The sequence below is a fragment of the Rhinoderma darwinii genome, unplaced genomic scaffold (genome assembly GCF_050947455.1).
Source record: "Rhinoderma darwinii isolate aRhiDar2 unplaced genomic scaffold, aRhiDar2.hap1 Scaffold_696, whole genome shotgun sequence".
Lineage (NCBI taxonomy): Eukaryota > Metazoa > Chordata > Amphibia > Anura > Rhinodermatidae > Rhinoderma > Rhinoderma darwinii.
In genome coordinates this window covers 70,001-87,500 of record NW_027464256.1, presented here as the reverse complement: position 1 = coordinate 87,500, position 17,500 = coordinate 70,001, and positions in this window count along the sequence as shown.

Below are 17,500 nucleotides of genomic sequence, written 5' to 3'. Positions count from 1 at the left end.
TCCAGGGTGATTGCTGTTGGGTCCGGTGGGGTGGAAGGGGGTCAGCGGGAGCAAACTGCATCCCCATGCCCAGCCAGAGTTCCAGGGTGATTGCAGGTAGGTCCTGGTGGGGGGGCAGCGGGAGCAACTTGCATCCCCATGCCCAGCCAGAGTTCCAGGTTGATTGCTGGTAGGTCCCGGTGGGGTGGAAGGGGGTCAGCGGGAGCAAACTGCATCCCCATGCCCAGCCAGAGTTCCAGGGTGATTGCAGGTAGGTCCCGGTGGGGGGGCAGCGGGAGCAACCTGCATCCCCATGCCCAGCCAGAGTTCCAGGGTGATTGCAGGTAGGTCCCGGTGGGGGGGCAGCGGGAGCAACCTGCATCCCCATGCCCAGCCAGAGTTCCAGGCTGATTGCAGGTAGGTCCTGGTGGGGGGGCAGCGGGAGCAACTTGCATCCCCATGCCCAGCCAGAGTTCCAGGGTGATTGCAGGTAGGTCCTGGTGGGGGGCAGCGGGAGCAACTTGCATCCCCATGCCCAGCCAGAGTTCCAGGGTGATTGCTGGTAGGTCCCGGTGGGGGGGGCAGCGGGAGCAACCTGCATCTCCATGCCCAGCCAGAGTTCCAGAGTGATTGCAGGTAGGTCCCGGTGGGGGGGCAGCGGGAGAAACTTGCATCCCCATGCCCAGCCAGAGTTCCAGGGTGATTGCAGGTAGGTCCCGGTGGGGTGGAAGGGGGTCAGCGGGAGCAAACTGCATCCCCATGCCCAGCCAGAGTTCCAGGGTGATTGCTGGTAGGTCCCGGTGGGGTGGAAAGGGGGTCAGCGGGAGCAAACTGCATCCCCATGCCCAGCCAGAGTTCCAGGGTGATTGCAGGTAGGTCCCGGTGGGGGGGCAGCGGGAGCAACTTGCATCCCCATGCCCGGCCAGAGTTCCAGGGCCAGAGTGTGACGGCAGGCAGCATAGGCCGGGGCAAAGTTCCAAGGCGGCGTGGAGAGGACTAGGCCACAAGATAAGGGGATCCTTTCGTGAACAAACAGCAGTGAAAATACAAAGGCCCAAATGTCAAAGAATGGCATTTGTGCTACTGAAAGTGAAACATTTAAAATCAAGTGAAAGTGGGGTATGTTCACAAATGTCAGAGGCGGTGATGAGCAGCAGAGGCAGGCCGGGGCAGAGTTCCAGGGCTAGGAGTGTGACGGCAGGCAGCGTAGGCCGGGGCAGAGTTCCAGGGCGGTGGGGAGAGGACTAGGCCTCGAGATATGGAGATCCATTTGGTGACCAAGCAGCAGTGAAAATAGAAAGGCCCAAATGTCAAAGAATGACATTTCTGCTACTGAAAGTGAAACATTTGAAAGTGAAACATTTAAAATCAAGTTAAAGTGGGGTTTGTTCACAAATGTCAGAGGCGGTGGTGAACAGCAGGGGCAGGCCGGGGCAGAGTTCCAGGGCCAGGAGTGTGATGGCAGGCAGCGTAGGCCGGGGCAGAGTTCCAGGGCGGTGGGGAGAGGACTAGGCCTCATTCCAAGGAGATCCATTTGGTGACCAAACAGCAGTGACAATAAAAAGGCCCAAATGTCAAAGAATGACATTTCTGATACTGAAAGTGACACATTTAAAATCACGTTAAAGTGGGGTATGTTCAAAGAATGTCAGAGGCGGTAATGAGCAGCAGATGCAGGCCGGGGCAGAGTTCCAGGTGCCTGGAGTGTGAAGGCAGCACAGGCCGGGGCAGAGTTCCAGGGCCAGGGGTGTGACGGCAGGCAGCGTAGGCCGGGGCAGAGTTCCAGGGCGGTGGGGAGAGGACTAGGCCTCGAGATATGGAGATCCATTTGGTGACCAAGCAGCAGTGAAAATAAAAAGGCCCAAATGTCAAAGAATGGCATTTCTGATACTGAAAGTGAAACATTTAAAATCAAGTTAAATTGGGGTATGTTCAAAGAATGTCAGAGGCGGTAATGAGCAGCAGATGCAGGCCGGGGCAGAGTTCCAGGTGCCTGGAGTGTGAAGGCAGCACAGGCCGGGGCAGAGTTCCAGGGCCAGAGTGTGTGACGGCAGGCAGCGTAGGCCGGGGCAGAGTTCCAGGGCGGTGGGGAGAGGACTAGGCCTCAATCCAAGGAGATCCATTTGGTGACCAAGCAGCAGTGAAAATAAAAAGGCCCAAATGTCAAAGAATGACATTTCTGCTACTGAAAGTGAAACATTTGAAAGTGAACCATTTAAAATCTAGTTAAAGTGGGGTATGTTCAAAAATGTCAGAGTCGGTGGTGAACAGCAAAGGCAGGCCGGGGCAGAGTTCCAGGGCCAGAGTGTGACGGCAGCACAGGCCGGGGCAGAGCTCCAGGGCCAGAGTGTGTGACGGCAGGCAGCGTAGGCCGGGGCAGAGTTCCAGGGCGTTGGGGAGAGGACTAGGCCTCGACATAAGGAGATCCATTTGGTGACCAAGCAGAAGTGAAAATAAAAAGGCCCAAATGTCAAAGAATGACATTTCTGCTACTGAAAGTGAAACATTTGAAAGTGAACCATTTAAAATCTAGTTAAAGTGGGGTATGTTCAAAAATGTCAGAGTCGGTGGTGAACAGCAAAGGCAGGCCGGGGCAGAGTTCCAGGGCCAGAGTGTGACGGCAGCACAGGCCGGGGCAGAGTTCCAGGGCCAGAGTGTGTGACGGCAGGCAGCGTAGGCCGGGGCAGAGTTCCAGGGCGGTGGGGAGAGGACTAGGCCTCAATTTAAGGAGATCCATTTGTTGACCAAGCAGCAGTGCAAATAAAAAGGCCCGAATGTCAAAGAATGACATTTCTGATACTGAAAGTGAACCATTTAAAATCAAGTTAAAGTGGGGTATGTTCACAAATGTCAGAGGCGGTGGTGAACAGCAGGGGCAGGCCGGGACAGAGTTCCAGGGCCAGAGTGTGACGGCAGGCAGTGTAGGCCGGGGCAGAGTTCCAGGGCGGTGGGGAGAGGACTAGGCCTCAATTTAAGGAGATCCATTTGTTGACCAAGCAGCAGTGCAAATAAAAAGGCCCGAATGTCAAAGAATGACATTTCTGATACTGAAAGTGAACCATTTAAAATCAAGTTAAAGTGGGGTATGTTCACAAATGTCAGAGGCGGTGGTGAACAGCAGGGGCAGGCCGGGACAGAGTTCCAGGGCCAGAGTGTGACGGCAGGCAGTGTAGGCCGGGGCAGAGTTCCAGGGTGGTGGGGAGAGGACTAGGCCTCAATTTAAGGAGATCCATTTGTTGACCAAGCAGCAGTGCAAATAAAAAGGCCCAAATGTCAAAGAATGACATTTCTGATACTGAAAGTGAACCATTTAAAATCAAGTTAAAGTGGGGTATGTTCAAAAATGTCAGAGGCGGTGGTGAGCAGCAGAGGCAGGCCGGGGCAGAGTTCCAGGGCCAGGGGTGTGACGGCAGGCAGCGTAGGCCGGGGCAGAGTTCCAGGGCGGTGGGGAGAGGACTAGGCCTCGACATAAGGAGATCCATTTGGTGACCAAACAGCAGTGAAAATAAATAGGCCCAAATGTCAAAGAATGACATTTCTGCTACTGAAAGTGAAACATTTAAAATCAAGTTAAAGTGGGGTATGTTCACAAATGTCAGAGGCGGTGGTGAACAGCAGGGGCAGGCCGGGGCAGAGTTCCAGGGCCAGGGTGTGACGGCAGGCAGCGTAGGCCGGGGCAGAGTTCCAGGGCGGTGGGTGAGAGGACTAGGCCTCAATCCAAGGAGATCCATTTGGTGACCAAGCAGCAGTGGGAAAATAAAAAGGCCCAAATGTCAAAGAATGACATTTCTGCTACTGAAAGTGAAACATTTGAAAGTGAACCATTTAAAATCAAGTTAAAGTGGGGTATGTTCAAAAATGTCAGAGGTGGTGGTGAGCAGCAGAGGCAGGCCGGGGCAGAGTTCCAGGGCTAGGAGTGTGACGGCAGGCAGCGTAGGCCGGGGCAGAGTTCCAGGGCGGTGGGGAGAGGACTAGGCCTCAATCTAAGGAGATCCATTTGGTGACCAAACAGCAGTGAAAATAAAAAGGCCCAAATGTCAAAGAATGACATTTCTGATACTGAAAGTGAAACATTTGAAAGTGAACCATTTAAAATCAAGTTAAAGTGGGGTATGTTCAAAAATGTCAGAGGCGGTGGTGAACAGCAAGGGCAGGCCGGGGCAGAGTTCCAGGGCCAGGGGTGTGACGGCAGGCAGCGTAGGCCGGGGCAGAGTTCCAGGGCGGTGGGGAGAGGACTAGGCCTCAATCCAAGGAGATCCATTTGGTGACCAAGCAGCAGTGAAAATGAAAAGGCCCAAATGTCAAAGAATGACATTTCTGATACTGAAAGTGAAACATTTGAAAGTGAACCATTTAAAATCAAGTTAAAGTGGGGTATGTTCAAAAATGTCAGAGGCGGTGGTGAACAGCAAGGGCAGGCCGGGGCAGAGTTCCAGGGCCAGGGTGTGACGGCAGGCAGCGTAGGCCGGGGCAGAGTTCCAGGGCGGTGGGTGAGAGGACTAGGCCTCAATCCAAGGAGATCCATTTGGTGACCAAGCAGCAGTGGGAAAATAAAAAGGCCCAAATGTCAAAGAATGACATTTCTGCTACTGAAAGTGAAACATTTGAAAGTGAACCATTTAAAATCAAGTTAAAGTGGGGTATGTTCAAAAATGTCAGAGGCGGTGGTGAGCAGCAGAGGCAGGCCGGGGCAGAGTTCCAGGGCTAGGAGTGTGACGGCAGGCAGCGTAGGCCGGGGCAGAGTTCCAGGGCGGTGGGGAGAGGACTAGGCCTCAATCTAAGGAGATCCATTTGGTGACCAAACAGCAGTGAAAATAAAAAGGCCCAAATGTCAAAGAATGACATTTCTGATACTGAAAGTGAAACATTTGAAAGTGAACCATTTAAAATCAAGTTAAAGTGGGGTATGTTCAAAAATGTCAGAGGCGGTAGTGAACAGCAGAGGTAGGCCGGGGCAGAGTTCCAGGGCCAGGGGTGTCACGGCAGGCAGCGTAGGCCGGGGAAGAGTTCCAGGGCGGTGGGGAGAGGACTAGGCCTCAATCCAAGGGGATCCATTTGGTGACCAAGCAGCAGTGAAAATGAAAAGGCCCAAATGTCAAAGAATGCCATTTCTGCAACTGAAAGTGAAACATTTGAAAGTGACACATTTAAAATCAAGTTAAAGTGGGGTATGTTCAAAAATGTCAGAGGCGGTAGTGAACAGCAGAGGTAGGCCGGGGCAGAGTTCCAGGGCCAGGGGTGTCACGGCAGGCAGCGTAGGCCTGCGCAGAGTTCCAGGGCGGTGGGGAGAGGACTAGGCCTCAATCCAAGGAGATCCATTTGGTGACCAAGCAGCAGTGAAAATAAAAAGGCCCAAATGTCAAAGAATGACATTTCTGCTACTGAAAGTGAAACATTTGAAAGTGACACATTTAAAATCAAGTTAAAGTGGGGTATGTTCAAAAATGTCAGAGGCGGTAGTGAACAGCAGAGGTAGGCCGGGGCAGAGTTCCAGGGCCAGGGGTGTCACGGCAGGCAGCGTAGGCCGGGGAAGAGTTCCAGGGCGGTGGGGAGAGGACTAGGCCTCAATCCAAGGGGATCCATTTGGTGACCAAGCAGCAGTGAAAATGAAAAGGCCCAAATGTCAAAGAATGCCATTTCTGCAACTGAAAGTGAAACATTTGAAAGTGACACATTTAAAATCAAGTTAAAGTGGGGTATGTTCAAAAATGTCAGAGGCGGTAGTGAACAGCAGAGGTAGGCCGGGGCAGAGTTCCAGGGCCAGGGGTGTCACGGCAGGCAGCGTAGGCCGGGGAAGAGTTCCAGGGCGGTGGGGAGAGGACTAGGCCTCAATCCAAGGGGATCCATTTGGTGACCAAGCAGCAGTGAAAATGAAAAGGCCCAAATGTCAAAGAATGCCATTTCTGCAACTGAAAGTGAAACATTTGAAAGTGACACATTTAAAATCAAGTTAAAGTGGGGTATGTTCAAAAATGTCAGAGGCGGTAGTGAACAGCAGAGGTAGGCCGGGGCAGAGTTCCAGGGCCAGGGGTGTCACGGCAGGCAGCGTAGGCCGGGGAAGAGTTCCAGGGCGGTGGGGAGAGGACTAGGCCTCAATCCAAGGGGATCCATTTGGTGACCAAGCAGCAGTGAAAATGAAAAGGCCCAAATGTCAAAGAATGCCATTTCTGCAACTGAAAGTGAAACATTTGAAAGTGACACATTTAAAATCAAGTTAAAGTGGGGTATGTTCAAAAATGTCAGAGGCGGTAGTGAACAGCAGAGGTAGGCCGGGGCAGAGTTCCAGGGCCAGGGGTGTCACGGCAGGCAGCGTAGGCCTGCGCAGAGTTCCAGGGCGGTGGGGAGAGGACTAGGCCTCAATCCAAGGAGATCCATTTGGTGACCAAGCAGCAGTGAAAATAAAAAGGCCCAAATGTCAAAGAATGACATTTCTGCTACTGAAAGTGAAACATTTGAAAGTGAAACATTTAAAATCAAGTTAAAGTGGGGTATGTTCACTTAATTCAGAGGCGGTGGTGAGCAGCAGAGGCAGGCCGGGGCAGAGTTCCAGGGCCAGGGGTGTGACGGCAGGCAGCGTAGGCCGGGGCAGAGTTCCAGGGCGGTGGGGAGAGGACTAGGCCTCAAAATAAGGAGATCCATTTGGTGACCAAGCAGCAGTGAAAATAAAAAGGCCCAAATGTCAAAGAATGACACTTTTAATACTGAAAATGAAACATTTAAAATCAAGTTACAGTGGGGTTTGTTCAAAAAATGTCAGAGGCGGTGGTGAGCAGCAGAGGCAGGCCGGGGCAGAGTTCCAGGGCCAGAGTGTGACGGCAGGCAGCACAGGCCGGGGCAGAGCTCCAGGGCCAGGGGTGTGACGGCAGGCAGCGTAGGCCGGGGCAGAGTTCCAGGGCCAGGGTGTGATGGCAGGCAGCGTAGGCCGGGGCAGAGTTCCAGGGCGGTGGGGAGAGGACTAGGCCTCGATCTAAGGAGATCCATTTGGTGACCAAACAGCAGTGAAAATAAAAAGGCCCAAATGTCAAAGAATGACATTTTTGATACTGAAAGTGAACCATTTAAAATCAAGTGAAAGTGGAGTACGTTCAAAAATGTCAGAGGCGGTGGTGAACAGCAGGGGCAGGCCGGGGCATAGTTCCAGGGCCAGAGTGTGACGGCAGCACAGGCCGGGGCAGAGCTCCAGGGCCAGAGTGTGACGGCAGGCAGCATAGGCCGGGGCACAGTTCCAGGGCCAGAGTGTGACGGCAGGCAGCGTAGGCCGGGGCAGAGTTCCAGGGCGGTGGGGAGAGGACTAGGCCTCGAGATAAGGTGATCCATTTGGTGACCAAGCAGCAGTGGAAATAAAAAGGCCCAAATTTCAAAGAATGACATTTTTGATACTGAAAGTGAAACATTTAAAATCAAGTTAAAGTGGGGTACGTTCAAAAATGTCAGAGGCGGTAATGAGCAGCAGAGGCAGGCCGTGGGCACAGTTCCAGGGCCAGAGTGTGACGGCAGCACAGGCCGGGGCAGAGTTCCAGGGCCAGAGTGTGACGGCAGGCAGCATAGGCCGGGGCACAGTTCCAGGGCCAGAGTGTGACGGCACGCAGCGTAGGCCGGGGCAGAGTTCCAGGGCGGTGGGGAGAGGACTAGGCCTCGAGATAAGGAGATCCATTTGGTGACCCAACAGCAGTGAAAATAAAAAGGCCCAAATGTCAAAGAATGACATTTCTGCTACTGAAAGTGACACATTTAAAATCAAGTGAAAGTGGGGTATGTTCAAAAAATGTCAGAGGCGGTAATGAGCAGCAGAGGCAGGCCGGGGCACAGTTCCAGGGCCAGAGTGTGACACTGTCCGCCGATAGATAACCCTTTGCACATTATCGTCATCATCATTATCAGCAGCAGTTGCTGTCAGCCAGCTCCAGAGTGTATGAGCGGCGTGTGCTGCCCATTGCAGCCCAGGGTAGAGGAGCCGTGTGCAAGCTGTGCATGCCCGGGGGCAACAGTGTATGAGCTCCTCAGCGCCAGCGGGGGGGGGGGGGGGGGTCCCACTATGTCCCAAGCCGCCTGACATGTACTTCCGGTCGGTTAGGAGGTGGCATGTCAGCTGGGCTGTCAGCCAGCTCCAGAGTGTATGAGCGGTGTGTGCCTGCACCCGTGGGGGGGGGGGGGGGGGGGGGGGATACAGGAGCCATGGGGAAGCTGTGCAAGACCGGGGGCAGCCGTGTACGAGCTCCGCAGCGCCCCTTGTGGACTTCCAGGGCAAGAGCGGTATGAGCGGCAAAGTCATGCCGACCTCCTGGAAGTCCCCGTCGGCCTCGCTCGCGGGTCGGTCCCGCTGGTTTTTTTACCTTCTTAATAAAAAAACTTTTTTTTTTTATGGTATTTTCTGAAGCCTCAAGCCCACCTGCATTTGCACGAGCAAGGCCACCTCGGTGACTCCTACCGAAAGCGGCCGGGAGCCATCTCCGTGTACGAGCGGCGTGTGCGGCGTGTGCCTGCCTATTGCACCCGTGGGGGGATAGAGGAGCCTTGTGGAAGCTGTGCCAGCCCGGGGGCAGCCCTGTACGAGCTCCACAGCGCCCGCGGCGAGTCCCGCCGTGTCCACCCGGCTGCCAAGCACTTCCGGTCCGCGAGTGATGCATGACAGCGGCCGGGAGCCAGCTCCGCCTATCAGCGGCGGTGTGCCTGCCTTCTGCACCCGTGGGGGGATAGAGGGGCCCCGTGGGAGCTGCTGCATGCCGGCAGCTTCCTTGTGGGAGCTCCACAGCGCCCGCGGTCCTCGGCGGACTTCCAGGGCAAGAGCGGTATGAGCGGCCACCTCATGCCGACCTCCTGGAAGTCCCCGTCGGCTTAGCTCGCGGGTCGGTCCCGCTGTTTTTTTTTTTACCTTCTTAATAAAAAAATCTTTTTTTTTTTATGGTACTTTCGGAAGCCTCAAGCCCACCTGCAGTTGCACGAGCAAGGACACCTCGGTGACTCCTACCGAAAGCGGCCGGGAGTCATCTCCGTGTACGAGCGGCGTGTGCGGCGTGTGCCTGCCTATTGCACCCGTGGGGGGATAGAGGAGCCATGGGGAAGCTGTGCCAGCCCGGGGGCAGCCCTGTACGAGCTCCACAGCACCCGCGGCGAGTCCCGCCGTGTCCACCCGGCTGCCAAGCACTTCCGGTCCGCGAGTGATGCATGACAGCGGCCGGGAGCCAGCTCCGCCTATCAGCGGCGGTGTGCCTGCCTTCTGCACCCGTGGGGGGATAGAGGGGCCCCGTGGGAGCTGCTGCATGCCGGCAGCTTCCTTGTGGGAGCTCCACAGCGCCCGCGGTCCTCGGCGGACTTCCAGGGCAAGAGCGGTATGAGCGGCCACCTCATGCCGACCTCCTGGAAGTCCCCGTCGGCTTAGCTCGCGGGTCGGTCCCGCTGTTTTTTTTTTTACCTTCTTAATAAAAAAATCTTTTTTTTTTTATGGTACTTTCGGAAGCCTCAAGCCCACCTGCAGTTGCACGAGCAAGGACACCTCGGTGACTCCTACCGAAAGCGGCCGGGAGTCATCTCCGTGTACGAGCGGCGTGTGCGGCGTGTGCCTGCCTATTGCACCCGTGGGGGGATAGAGGAGCCTTGTGGAAGCTGTGCCAGCCCGGGGGCAGCCCTGTACGAGCTCCACAGCACCCGCGGCGAGTCCCGCCGTGTCCACCCGGCTGACAAGCACTTCCGGTCCGCGAGTGATGCATGACAGCGGCCGGGAGCCAGCTCCGCCTATCAGCGGCGTGTGCCTGCCTTCTGCACCCGTGGGGGGATAGAGGGGCCCCGTGGGAGCTTGTGGATGCCGGCAGCTTCCTTGTGGGAGCTCCACAGCGCCCGCGGCGAGTCCCGTCGTGTCCACCCGGCTGCAAAGCACTTCCGGTCCGCGAGTGATGCATGACAGCGGCCGGGAGCCAGCTCCGCCTATCAGCGGCGGTGTGCCTGCCTTCTGCACCCGTGGGGGGATAGAGGGGCCCCGTGGGAGCTGCTGGATGCCAGCAGCTTCCTTGTGGGAGCTCCACAGCGCCCGCGGTCCTCTGCGGACTTCCAGGGCAAGAGCGGTAGGAGCCTCCACCTCATGCCGACCTCCTGGAAGTCCCCGTCGGCCTAGCTCGCGGGTCGGTCCCGCTGTTTTTTTTTTTACCTTCTTAATAAAAAAACTTTTTTTTTTTATGGTATTTTCCGAAGCCCCAAGCCCCCCTGCATTTGCACGAGCAAGGCCACCTCGGTGACTCCTACCGAAAGCGGCCGGGAGCCATCTCCGTGTACGAGCGGCGTGTGCGGCGTGTGCCTGCCTATTGCACCCGTGGGGGGATAGAGGAGCCTTGTGGAAGCTGTGCCAGCCCGGGGGCAGCCCTGTACGAGCTCCACAGCACCCGCGGCGAGTCCCGCCGTGTCCACCCGGCTGACAAGCACTTCCGGTCCGCGAGTGATGCATGACAGCGGCCGGGAGCCAGCTCCGCCTATTAGCGGCGGTGTGCCTGCCTTCTGCACCCGTGGGGGGATAGAGGGGCCCCGTGGGAGCTTGTGGATGCCGGCAGCTTCCTTGTGGGAGCTCCACAGCGCCCGCGGCGAGTCCCGTAGTTCACCCGCCCGACATGCACTTCCGGTCCGCGACGGACTTCCAGGGCTCAAGCGGTAGGTGCGGCCACCTCATGCCGACCTCCTGGAACTCCCCCTCGGCCTGGCTCGCGTGTCTGTCTTCATTCACGTTTTGGAGGAAAAACCCTATGAGGTTTTTATTTTGGCCTTCAGCCAAGCAGCAGTTCCAGGAGGCCGGGCATTTTGGCACCTCCCACCGGTGTAATTGGCGAGGTGACACTTTTAGGGGTGTGAACATCTCCTACGCCTGAAATACTGTGAGAGGGAGAACTTGCTCCGCCTCCCAAGTCCAACACTTCCAGGACGAGAGGAGGGCGGGAGGCGTTCCCGGCTTAGGCCGAATGCTGCTTCCACGGCGATAGCGGCACCAAGCCGCCCTCTCACGCCGCTGCCCTGGATGTCCCCGTCGGCCTCGCTCGCTGGTCGGGTCCGGTGTTTTTTTACCTTCTTAATAAAAAAATATTTTTTTTTTTTATGTTATTTCCTGAAGCCCCAAGCCCACCTGCAGTTGCACGAGCAAGGCCACCTCGGCAACTCCTACCGAAAGCCGTGAACGAGGAAGTACAAACGGGAGCTGCTCCCGTTCCAAGCCGAGAAGGACTTCCATGGTGTGACCGGTAGGTAGTGGCACCTCCTGCCGTCCTCCTGGAAGTCCCCGTCGGCCTGGCTCACGGCTCGGTCCCGCTGTGAGTTTTACCTTCATAATAAAAAAACACTTTTTTTTTTTATGGTATTTTATGAAGTCCCAAGCCGACCTGCAGTTGCAGGAGCTCGGCCACCTCGGCAACTCCTACCGAAAGCCGTGAACGAGGAAGTACAAACGGGAGCTGCTCCCGTTCCAAGCCGAGAAGGACTTCCATGGTGTGACCGGTAGGTAGTGGCACCTCCTGCCGTCCTCCTGGAAGTCCCCGTCGGCCTCGCTCGCAGGTCTGTCTTCATTGACGTTTTGGAGAAAAAACCCTATGAGGTTTTTATTTTGGGCCTCAGCCGGGCAGCAGTTCCATGAGCCCGGGTACTTTGGCACCTTACCCCGGTGTATTTGAGGTGGTGACACTTTTAGGGGTGTGAATATCTCCTTCACCTGAAATCCTGTGAGAGGGCATCTAGGTTTTGAGTTCCAAGTCCCAACGGTTCTTCCTAGCGGGAAGTCCTAACCGTTCCTGGCCGAGAGTGACTTCCAGGGTTTGAGCAATAGGTACCGGCCTGCCCTCTCACGGTGCCTCCTGGAAGTCCCCGTCGGCCTCGTTCGCTGGTCGGTCCGCTGCACCTTAACTTCCATGAAAGAAGTTTGGTGCATTCTTTCTGGAGTCCCAGGCCGACCAGCAGTTGCAGGAGCTCGGCCAGCTCTGTGACTCCAACCGAGTACCGTGAAGGAGGACGTGCTGCACGTTCTTGCGGGAGCTGCACCTGGTCCAACCCGAGAAGGACTTCCATGGTGTGACCGGTATGTAGTGGCACGTCATGCCGGCCTCCTGGAAGTCCCCGTCGTCCTCGCTCGCTGGTCGGTCCGCTGCACCTGAACTTCCACGAAATAACTTTGATGCATTCTTTCTGGAGTCCCAGGCCGACCAGCAGTTGCAGGAGCTCGGCCACCTTGGCGGCTCCAACCGAACACCTTGAAGGAGGACGTGCTGCACGTTCTAGCAGGAGCTGCACCTGGTTCAAACCGAGAAGGACTTCCATGGTGTCACCGGTATGTAGTGGCACGTCATGCCGGCCTCCTGGAAGTCCCCGTCGGCCTCGTTCGCTGGTCGGTCCGCTGCACCTGACTTTCCATGAAAGAACTGTGGTGCATTCTTTCTGAAGTCCCAGGCCGACCAGCAGTTGCAGGAGCTCGGCCACGGTGGTGAGTCCAACCGAGTACTGTGAAGGAGGACGTGCTACACGTTCTAGCGGGAGCTGTACCTGGTTCAACCCGAGAATGACTTCCATGGTGTGACCGGTATGTAGTGGCACGTCATGCCGGCCTCCTGGAAGTCCCCGTCGGCCTCGCTCGCAGGTCTGTCTTCATTGACGTTTTGGAGGAAAAACCCTATGAGGTTTTTATTTTGGGCTTCAGCCGGGCAGCAGTTCCAGGAGCCCGGGTACTTTGGCACCTTACCCCGGTGTATTTGAGGTGGTGACACTTTTAGGGGTGTGAATATCTCCTTCACCTGAAATCCTGTGAGAGGGCATTTCTGCTCCGCGTTCCAAGTCCTAACGGTTCTTCCTAGCGGGAAGTCCTAACCGTTCGTGGCCGAGAAGGACTTCCAGGGAGTGACCGGTATGTAGTGGCACGTCATGCCGGCCTCCTGGAAGTCCCCATCGGCCTTGCTCCCTGGTCGGTCCGCTGCACCTGAACTTCCACGAAAGAACTTTGGTACATTCTTTCTGGAGTCCCAGGCCGACCAGCAGTTGCAGGAGCTCGGCCACGGTGGTGAGTTCAACCGAGTACTGTGAAGGAGGACGTGCTGCACGTTCTAGCGGGAGCTATACCTGGTTCAACCCGAGAAGGACTTCCATGGTGTGACCGGTATGTAGTGGCACGTCATGCCGGCCTCCTGGAAGTCCCCGTCGGCCTCGTTCGCTGGTCGGTCCGCTGCACCTGACTTTCCATGAAAGAACTGTGGTGCATTCTTTCTGAAGTCCCAGGCCGACCAGCAGTTGCAGGAGCTCGGCCACGGTGTTGAGTCCAACCGAGTACTGTGAAGGAGGACGTGCTACACGTTCTAGCGGGAGCTGTACCTGGTTCAACCCGAGAAGGACTTCCATGGTGTGACCGGTATGTAGTGGCACGTCATGCCGGCCTCCTGGAAGTCCCCGTCGGCCTCGTTCGCTGGTCGGTCCGCTGCACCTGACTTTCCATGAAAGAACTGTGGTGCATTCTTTCTGAAGTCCCAGGCCGACCAGCAGTTGCAGGAGCTCGGCCACGGTGTTGAGTCCAACCGAGTACTGTGAAGGAGGACGTGCTACACGTTCTAGCGGGAGCTGTACCTGGTTCAACCCGAGAAGGACTTCCATGGTGTGACCGGTATGTAGTGGCACGTCATGCCGGCCTCCTGGAAGTCCCCGTCGGCCTCGCTCGCAGGTCTGTCTTCATTGACGTTTTGGAGGAAAAACCCTATGAGGTTTTTATTTTGGGCTTCAGCCGGGCAGCAGTTCCAGGAGCCCGGGTACTTTGGCACCTTACCCCGGTGTATTTGAGGTGGTGACACTTTTAGGGGTGTGAATATCTCCTTCACCTGAAATCCTGTGAGAGGGCATTTCTGCTCCGCGTTCCAAGTCCTAACGGTTCTTCCTAGCGGGAAGTCCTAACCGTTCGTGGCCGAGAAGGACTTCCAGGGAGTGACCGGTATGTAGTGGCACGTCATGCCGGCCTCCTGGAAGTCCCCATCGGCCTTGCTCCCTGGTCGGTCCGCTGCACCTGAACTTCCACGAAAGAACTTTGGTACATTCTTTCTGGAGTCCCAGGCCGACCAGCAGTTGCAGGAGCTCGGCCACGGTGGTGAGTTCAACCGAGTACTGTGAAGGAGGACGTGCTGCACGTTCTAGCGGGAGCTATACCTGGTTCAACCCGAGAAGGACTTCCATGGTGTGACCGGTATGTAGTGGCACGTCATGCCGGCCTCCTGGAAGTCCCCGTCGGCCTCGTTCGCTGGTCGGTCCGCTGCACCTGACTTTCCATGAAAGAACTGTGGTGCATTCTTTCTGAAGTCCCAGGCCGACCAGCAGTTGCAGGAGCTCGGCCACGGTGTTGAGTCCAACCGAGTACTGTGAAGGAGGACGTGCTACACGTTCTAGCGGGAGCTGTACCTGGTTCAACCCGAGAAGGACTTCCATGGTGTGACCGGTATGTAGTGGCACGTCATGCCGGCCTCCTGGAAGTCCCCGTCGGCCTCGCTCGCAGGTCTGTCTTCATTGACGTTTTGGAGGAAAAACCCTATGAGGTTTTTATTTTGGGCTTCAGCCGGGCAGCAGTTCCAGGAGCCCGGGTACTTTGGCACCTTACCCCGGTGTATTTGAGGTGGTGACACTTTTAGGGGTGTGAATATCTCCTTCACCTGAAATCCTGTGAGAGGGCATTTCTGCTCCGCGTTCCAAGTCCTAACGGTTCTTCCTAGCGGGAAGTCCTAACCGTTCGTGGCCGAGAAGGACTTCCAGGGAGTGACCGGTATGTAGTGGCACGTCATGCCGGCCTCCTGGAAGTCCCCATCGGCCTTGCTCCCTGGTCGGTCCGCTGCACCTGAACTTCCACGAAAGAACTTTGGTACATTCTTTCTGGAGTCCCAGGCCGACCAGCAGTTGCAGGAGCTCGGCCACGGTGGTGAGTTCAACCGAGTACTGTGAAGGAGGACGTGCTGCACGTTCTAGCGGGAGCTATACCTGGTTCAACCCGAGAAGGACTTCCATGGTGTGACCGGTATGTAGTGGCACGTCATGCCGGCCTCCTGGAAGTCCCCGTCGGCCTCGTTCGCTGGTCGGTCCGCTGCACCTGACTTTCCATGAAAGAACTGTGGTGCATTCTTTCTGAAGTCCCAGGCCGACCAGCAGTTGCAGGAGCTCGGCCACGGTGTTGAGTCCAACCGAGTACTGTGAAGGAGGACGTGCTACACGTTCTAGCGGGAGCTGTACCTGGTTCAACCCGAGAAGGACTTCCATGGTGTGACCGGTATGTAGTGGCACGTCATGCCGGCCTCCTGGAAGTCCCCGTCGGCCTCGTTCGCTGGTCGGTCCGCTGCACCTGACTTTCCATGAAAGAACTTTGGTGCATTCTTTCTGAAGTCCCAGGCCGACCAGCAGTTGCAGGAGCTCGGCCAGCTTGGCGACTCCAACCCGAGTACCTTGAAGGAGGACGTGCTGCACGTTCTAGCGGGAGCTGCACCTGTTCCAACCCGAGAAGGACTTCCATGGTGTGACCGGTATGTAGTGGCACGTCATGCCGGCCTCCTGGAAGTCCCCGTCGGCTTCGCTCGCAGGTCTGTCTTCATTGACGTTTTGGAGGAAAAACCCTATGAGGTTTTTATTTTGGGCTTCAGCCGGGCAGCAGTTCCAGGAGCCCGGGTACTTTGGCACCTTACCCCGGTGTATTTGAGGTGGTGACACTTTTAGGGGTGTGAATATCTCCTTCACCTGAAATCCTGTGAGAGGGCATTTCTGCTCCGCGTTCCAAGTCCTAACGGTTCTTCCTAGCGGGAAGTCCTAACCGTTTGTGGCCGAGAAGGACTTCCAGGGAGTGACCGGTATGTAGTGGCACGTCATGCCGGCCTCCTGGAAGTCCCCATCGGCCTTGCTCGTTGGTCGGTCCGCTGCACCTGAACTTTCACGAAAGAACTTTGGTACATTCTTTCTGGAGTCCCAGGCCGACCAGCAGTTGCAGGAGCTCGGCCACGGTGGTGAGTTCAACCGAGTACTGTGAAGGAGGATGTGCTGCACGTTCTAGCGGGAGCTATACCTGGTTCAACCCGAGAAGGGCTTCCATGGTGTGACCGGTATGTAGTGGCACGTCATGCCGGCCTCCTGGAAGTCCCCGTCGGCCTCGTTCGCTGGTCGGTCCGCTGCACCTGACTTTCCATGAAAGAACTGTGGTGCATTCTTTCTGAAGTCCCAGGCCGACCAGCAGTTGCAGGAGCTCGGCCAGCTTGGCGACTCCAACCCGAGTACCTTGAAGGAGGACGTGCTGCACGTTCTAGCGGGAGCTGCACCTGTTCCAACCCGAGAAGGACTTCCATGGTGTGACCGGTATGTAGTGGCACGTCATGCCGGCCTCCTGGAAGTCCCCGTCGGCCTCGCTCGCAGATCGGTCTTCATTGACGTTTTGGAGGAAAAACCCTATGAGGTTTTTATTTTGGGCTTCAGCCGGGCAGCAGTTCCAGGAGCCCGGGCACTTTGGCACCTTACCCCGGTGTATTTGAGGTGGTGACACTTTTAGGGGTGCGAATATCTCCTTCACCTGAAATCCTGTGAGAGGGCATTTTGGTTTCGTGTTCCAAGTCCCTACGGTTCTTCCTAACGGGAAGTCCTAACCGTTCGTGGCCGAGAGTGACTTCCAGGGTGTGAGCGATAGGCACCGGCCCTCTCATGGTGTCTCCTGGAAGTCCCGGTCGGCCTCGTTCGCTGGTCGGTCCGCTGCACCTGAACTTCCACGAAATAACTTTGGCGCATTCTTTCTGGAGTCCCAGGCCGACCAGCAGTTGCAGGAGCTCGGCCAGCTTGGTGACTCCAGCCGAGTACCGTGAAGGAGGACGTGCTGCACGTTCTAGCGGGAGCTACACCTGGTCCAACCCGAGAAGGACTTCCATGGTGTGACCGGTATGTAGTGGCACATCATGCCGGCCTCCTGGAAGTCCCCGTCGGCCTCTGCCACCTGTCGTTAAGCTGTGAGAGGAGCACGTGCTCCCGCGCCGTTTGAGTCTTTGGAATTTGTCCAAGACTCCTCAGATCGATCTGGCTCCCCGCGACCCGGCGGCGGAGGGACCACTCGCTCGGCAGTGCTTTGGAGCCCTGTCGGTTACGGCGAGCGCGTCTTCCTCCCACACCGTCCGGGTCTGTTTCGCCCCCGGCCACCTACGGCCGGTGTCCCAAAAAGCCCGGCGGTCCTGCTAAAGGCGGGTGCCGGTACCTCTCGCTCCCGCGAGGTGCGTTTGCTCAGTGCTGCTTCTATCACTCTAAAAGGCGTCCGAGAGTGTGCTGGTGTCGCCGGAGCCCGAGGCACGAGAGAAAGCTTTAAACGACGGGGAGGCAGTGACCGCCCCCGTATGTCCGCTGCTCGCAAGGGCCTCTCTAGCCGAGGTGCTCCCAGGCGCACCCGCGCATGGGGCACGGTTGTTTCTCGCAAGTAGTCCAAAGCCGTCTTCTGCCTCGCCCGAGGCTGGAAGTGTCGGCGTGGCTCCCGCATGCAAGCCACACGCGGCTCCACGGTGGCTTCCCTCCCCCCCTCTCCGGA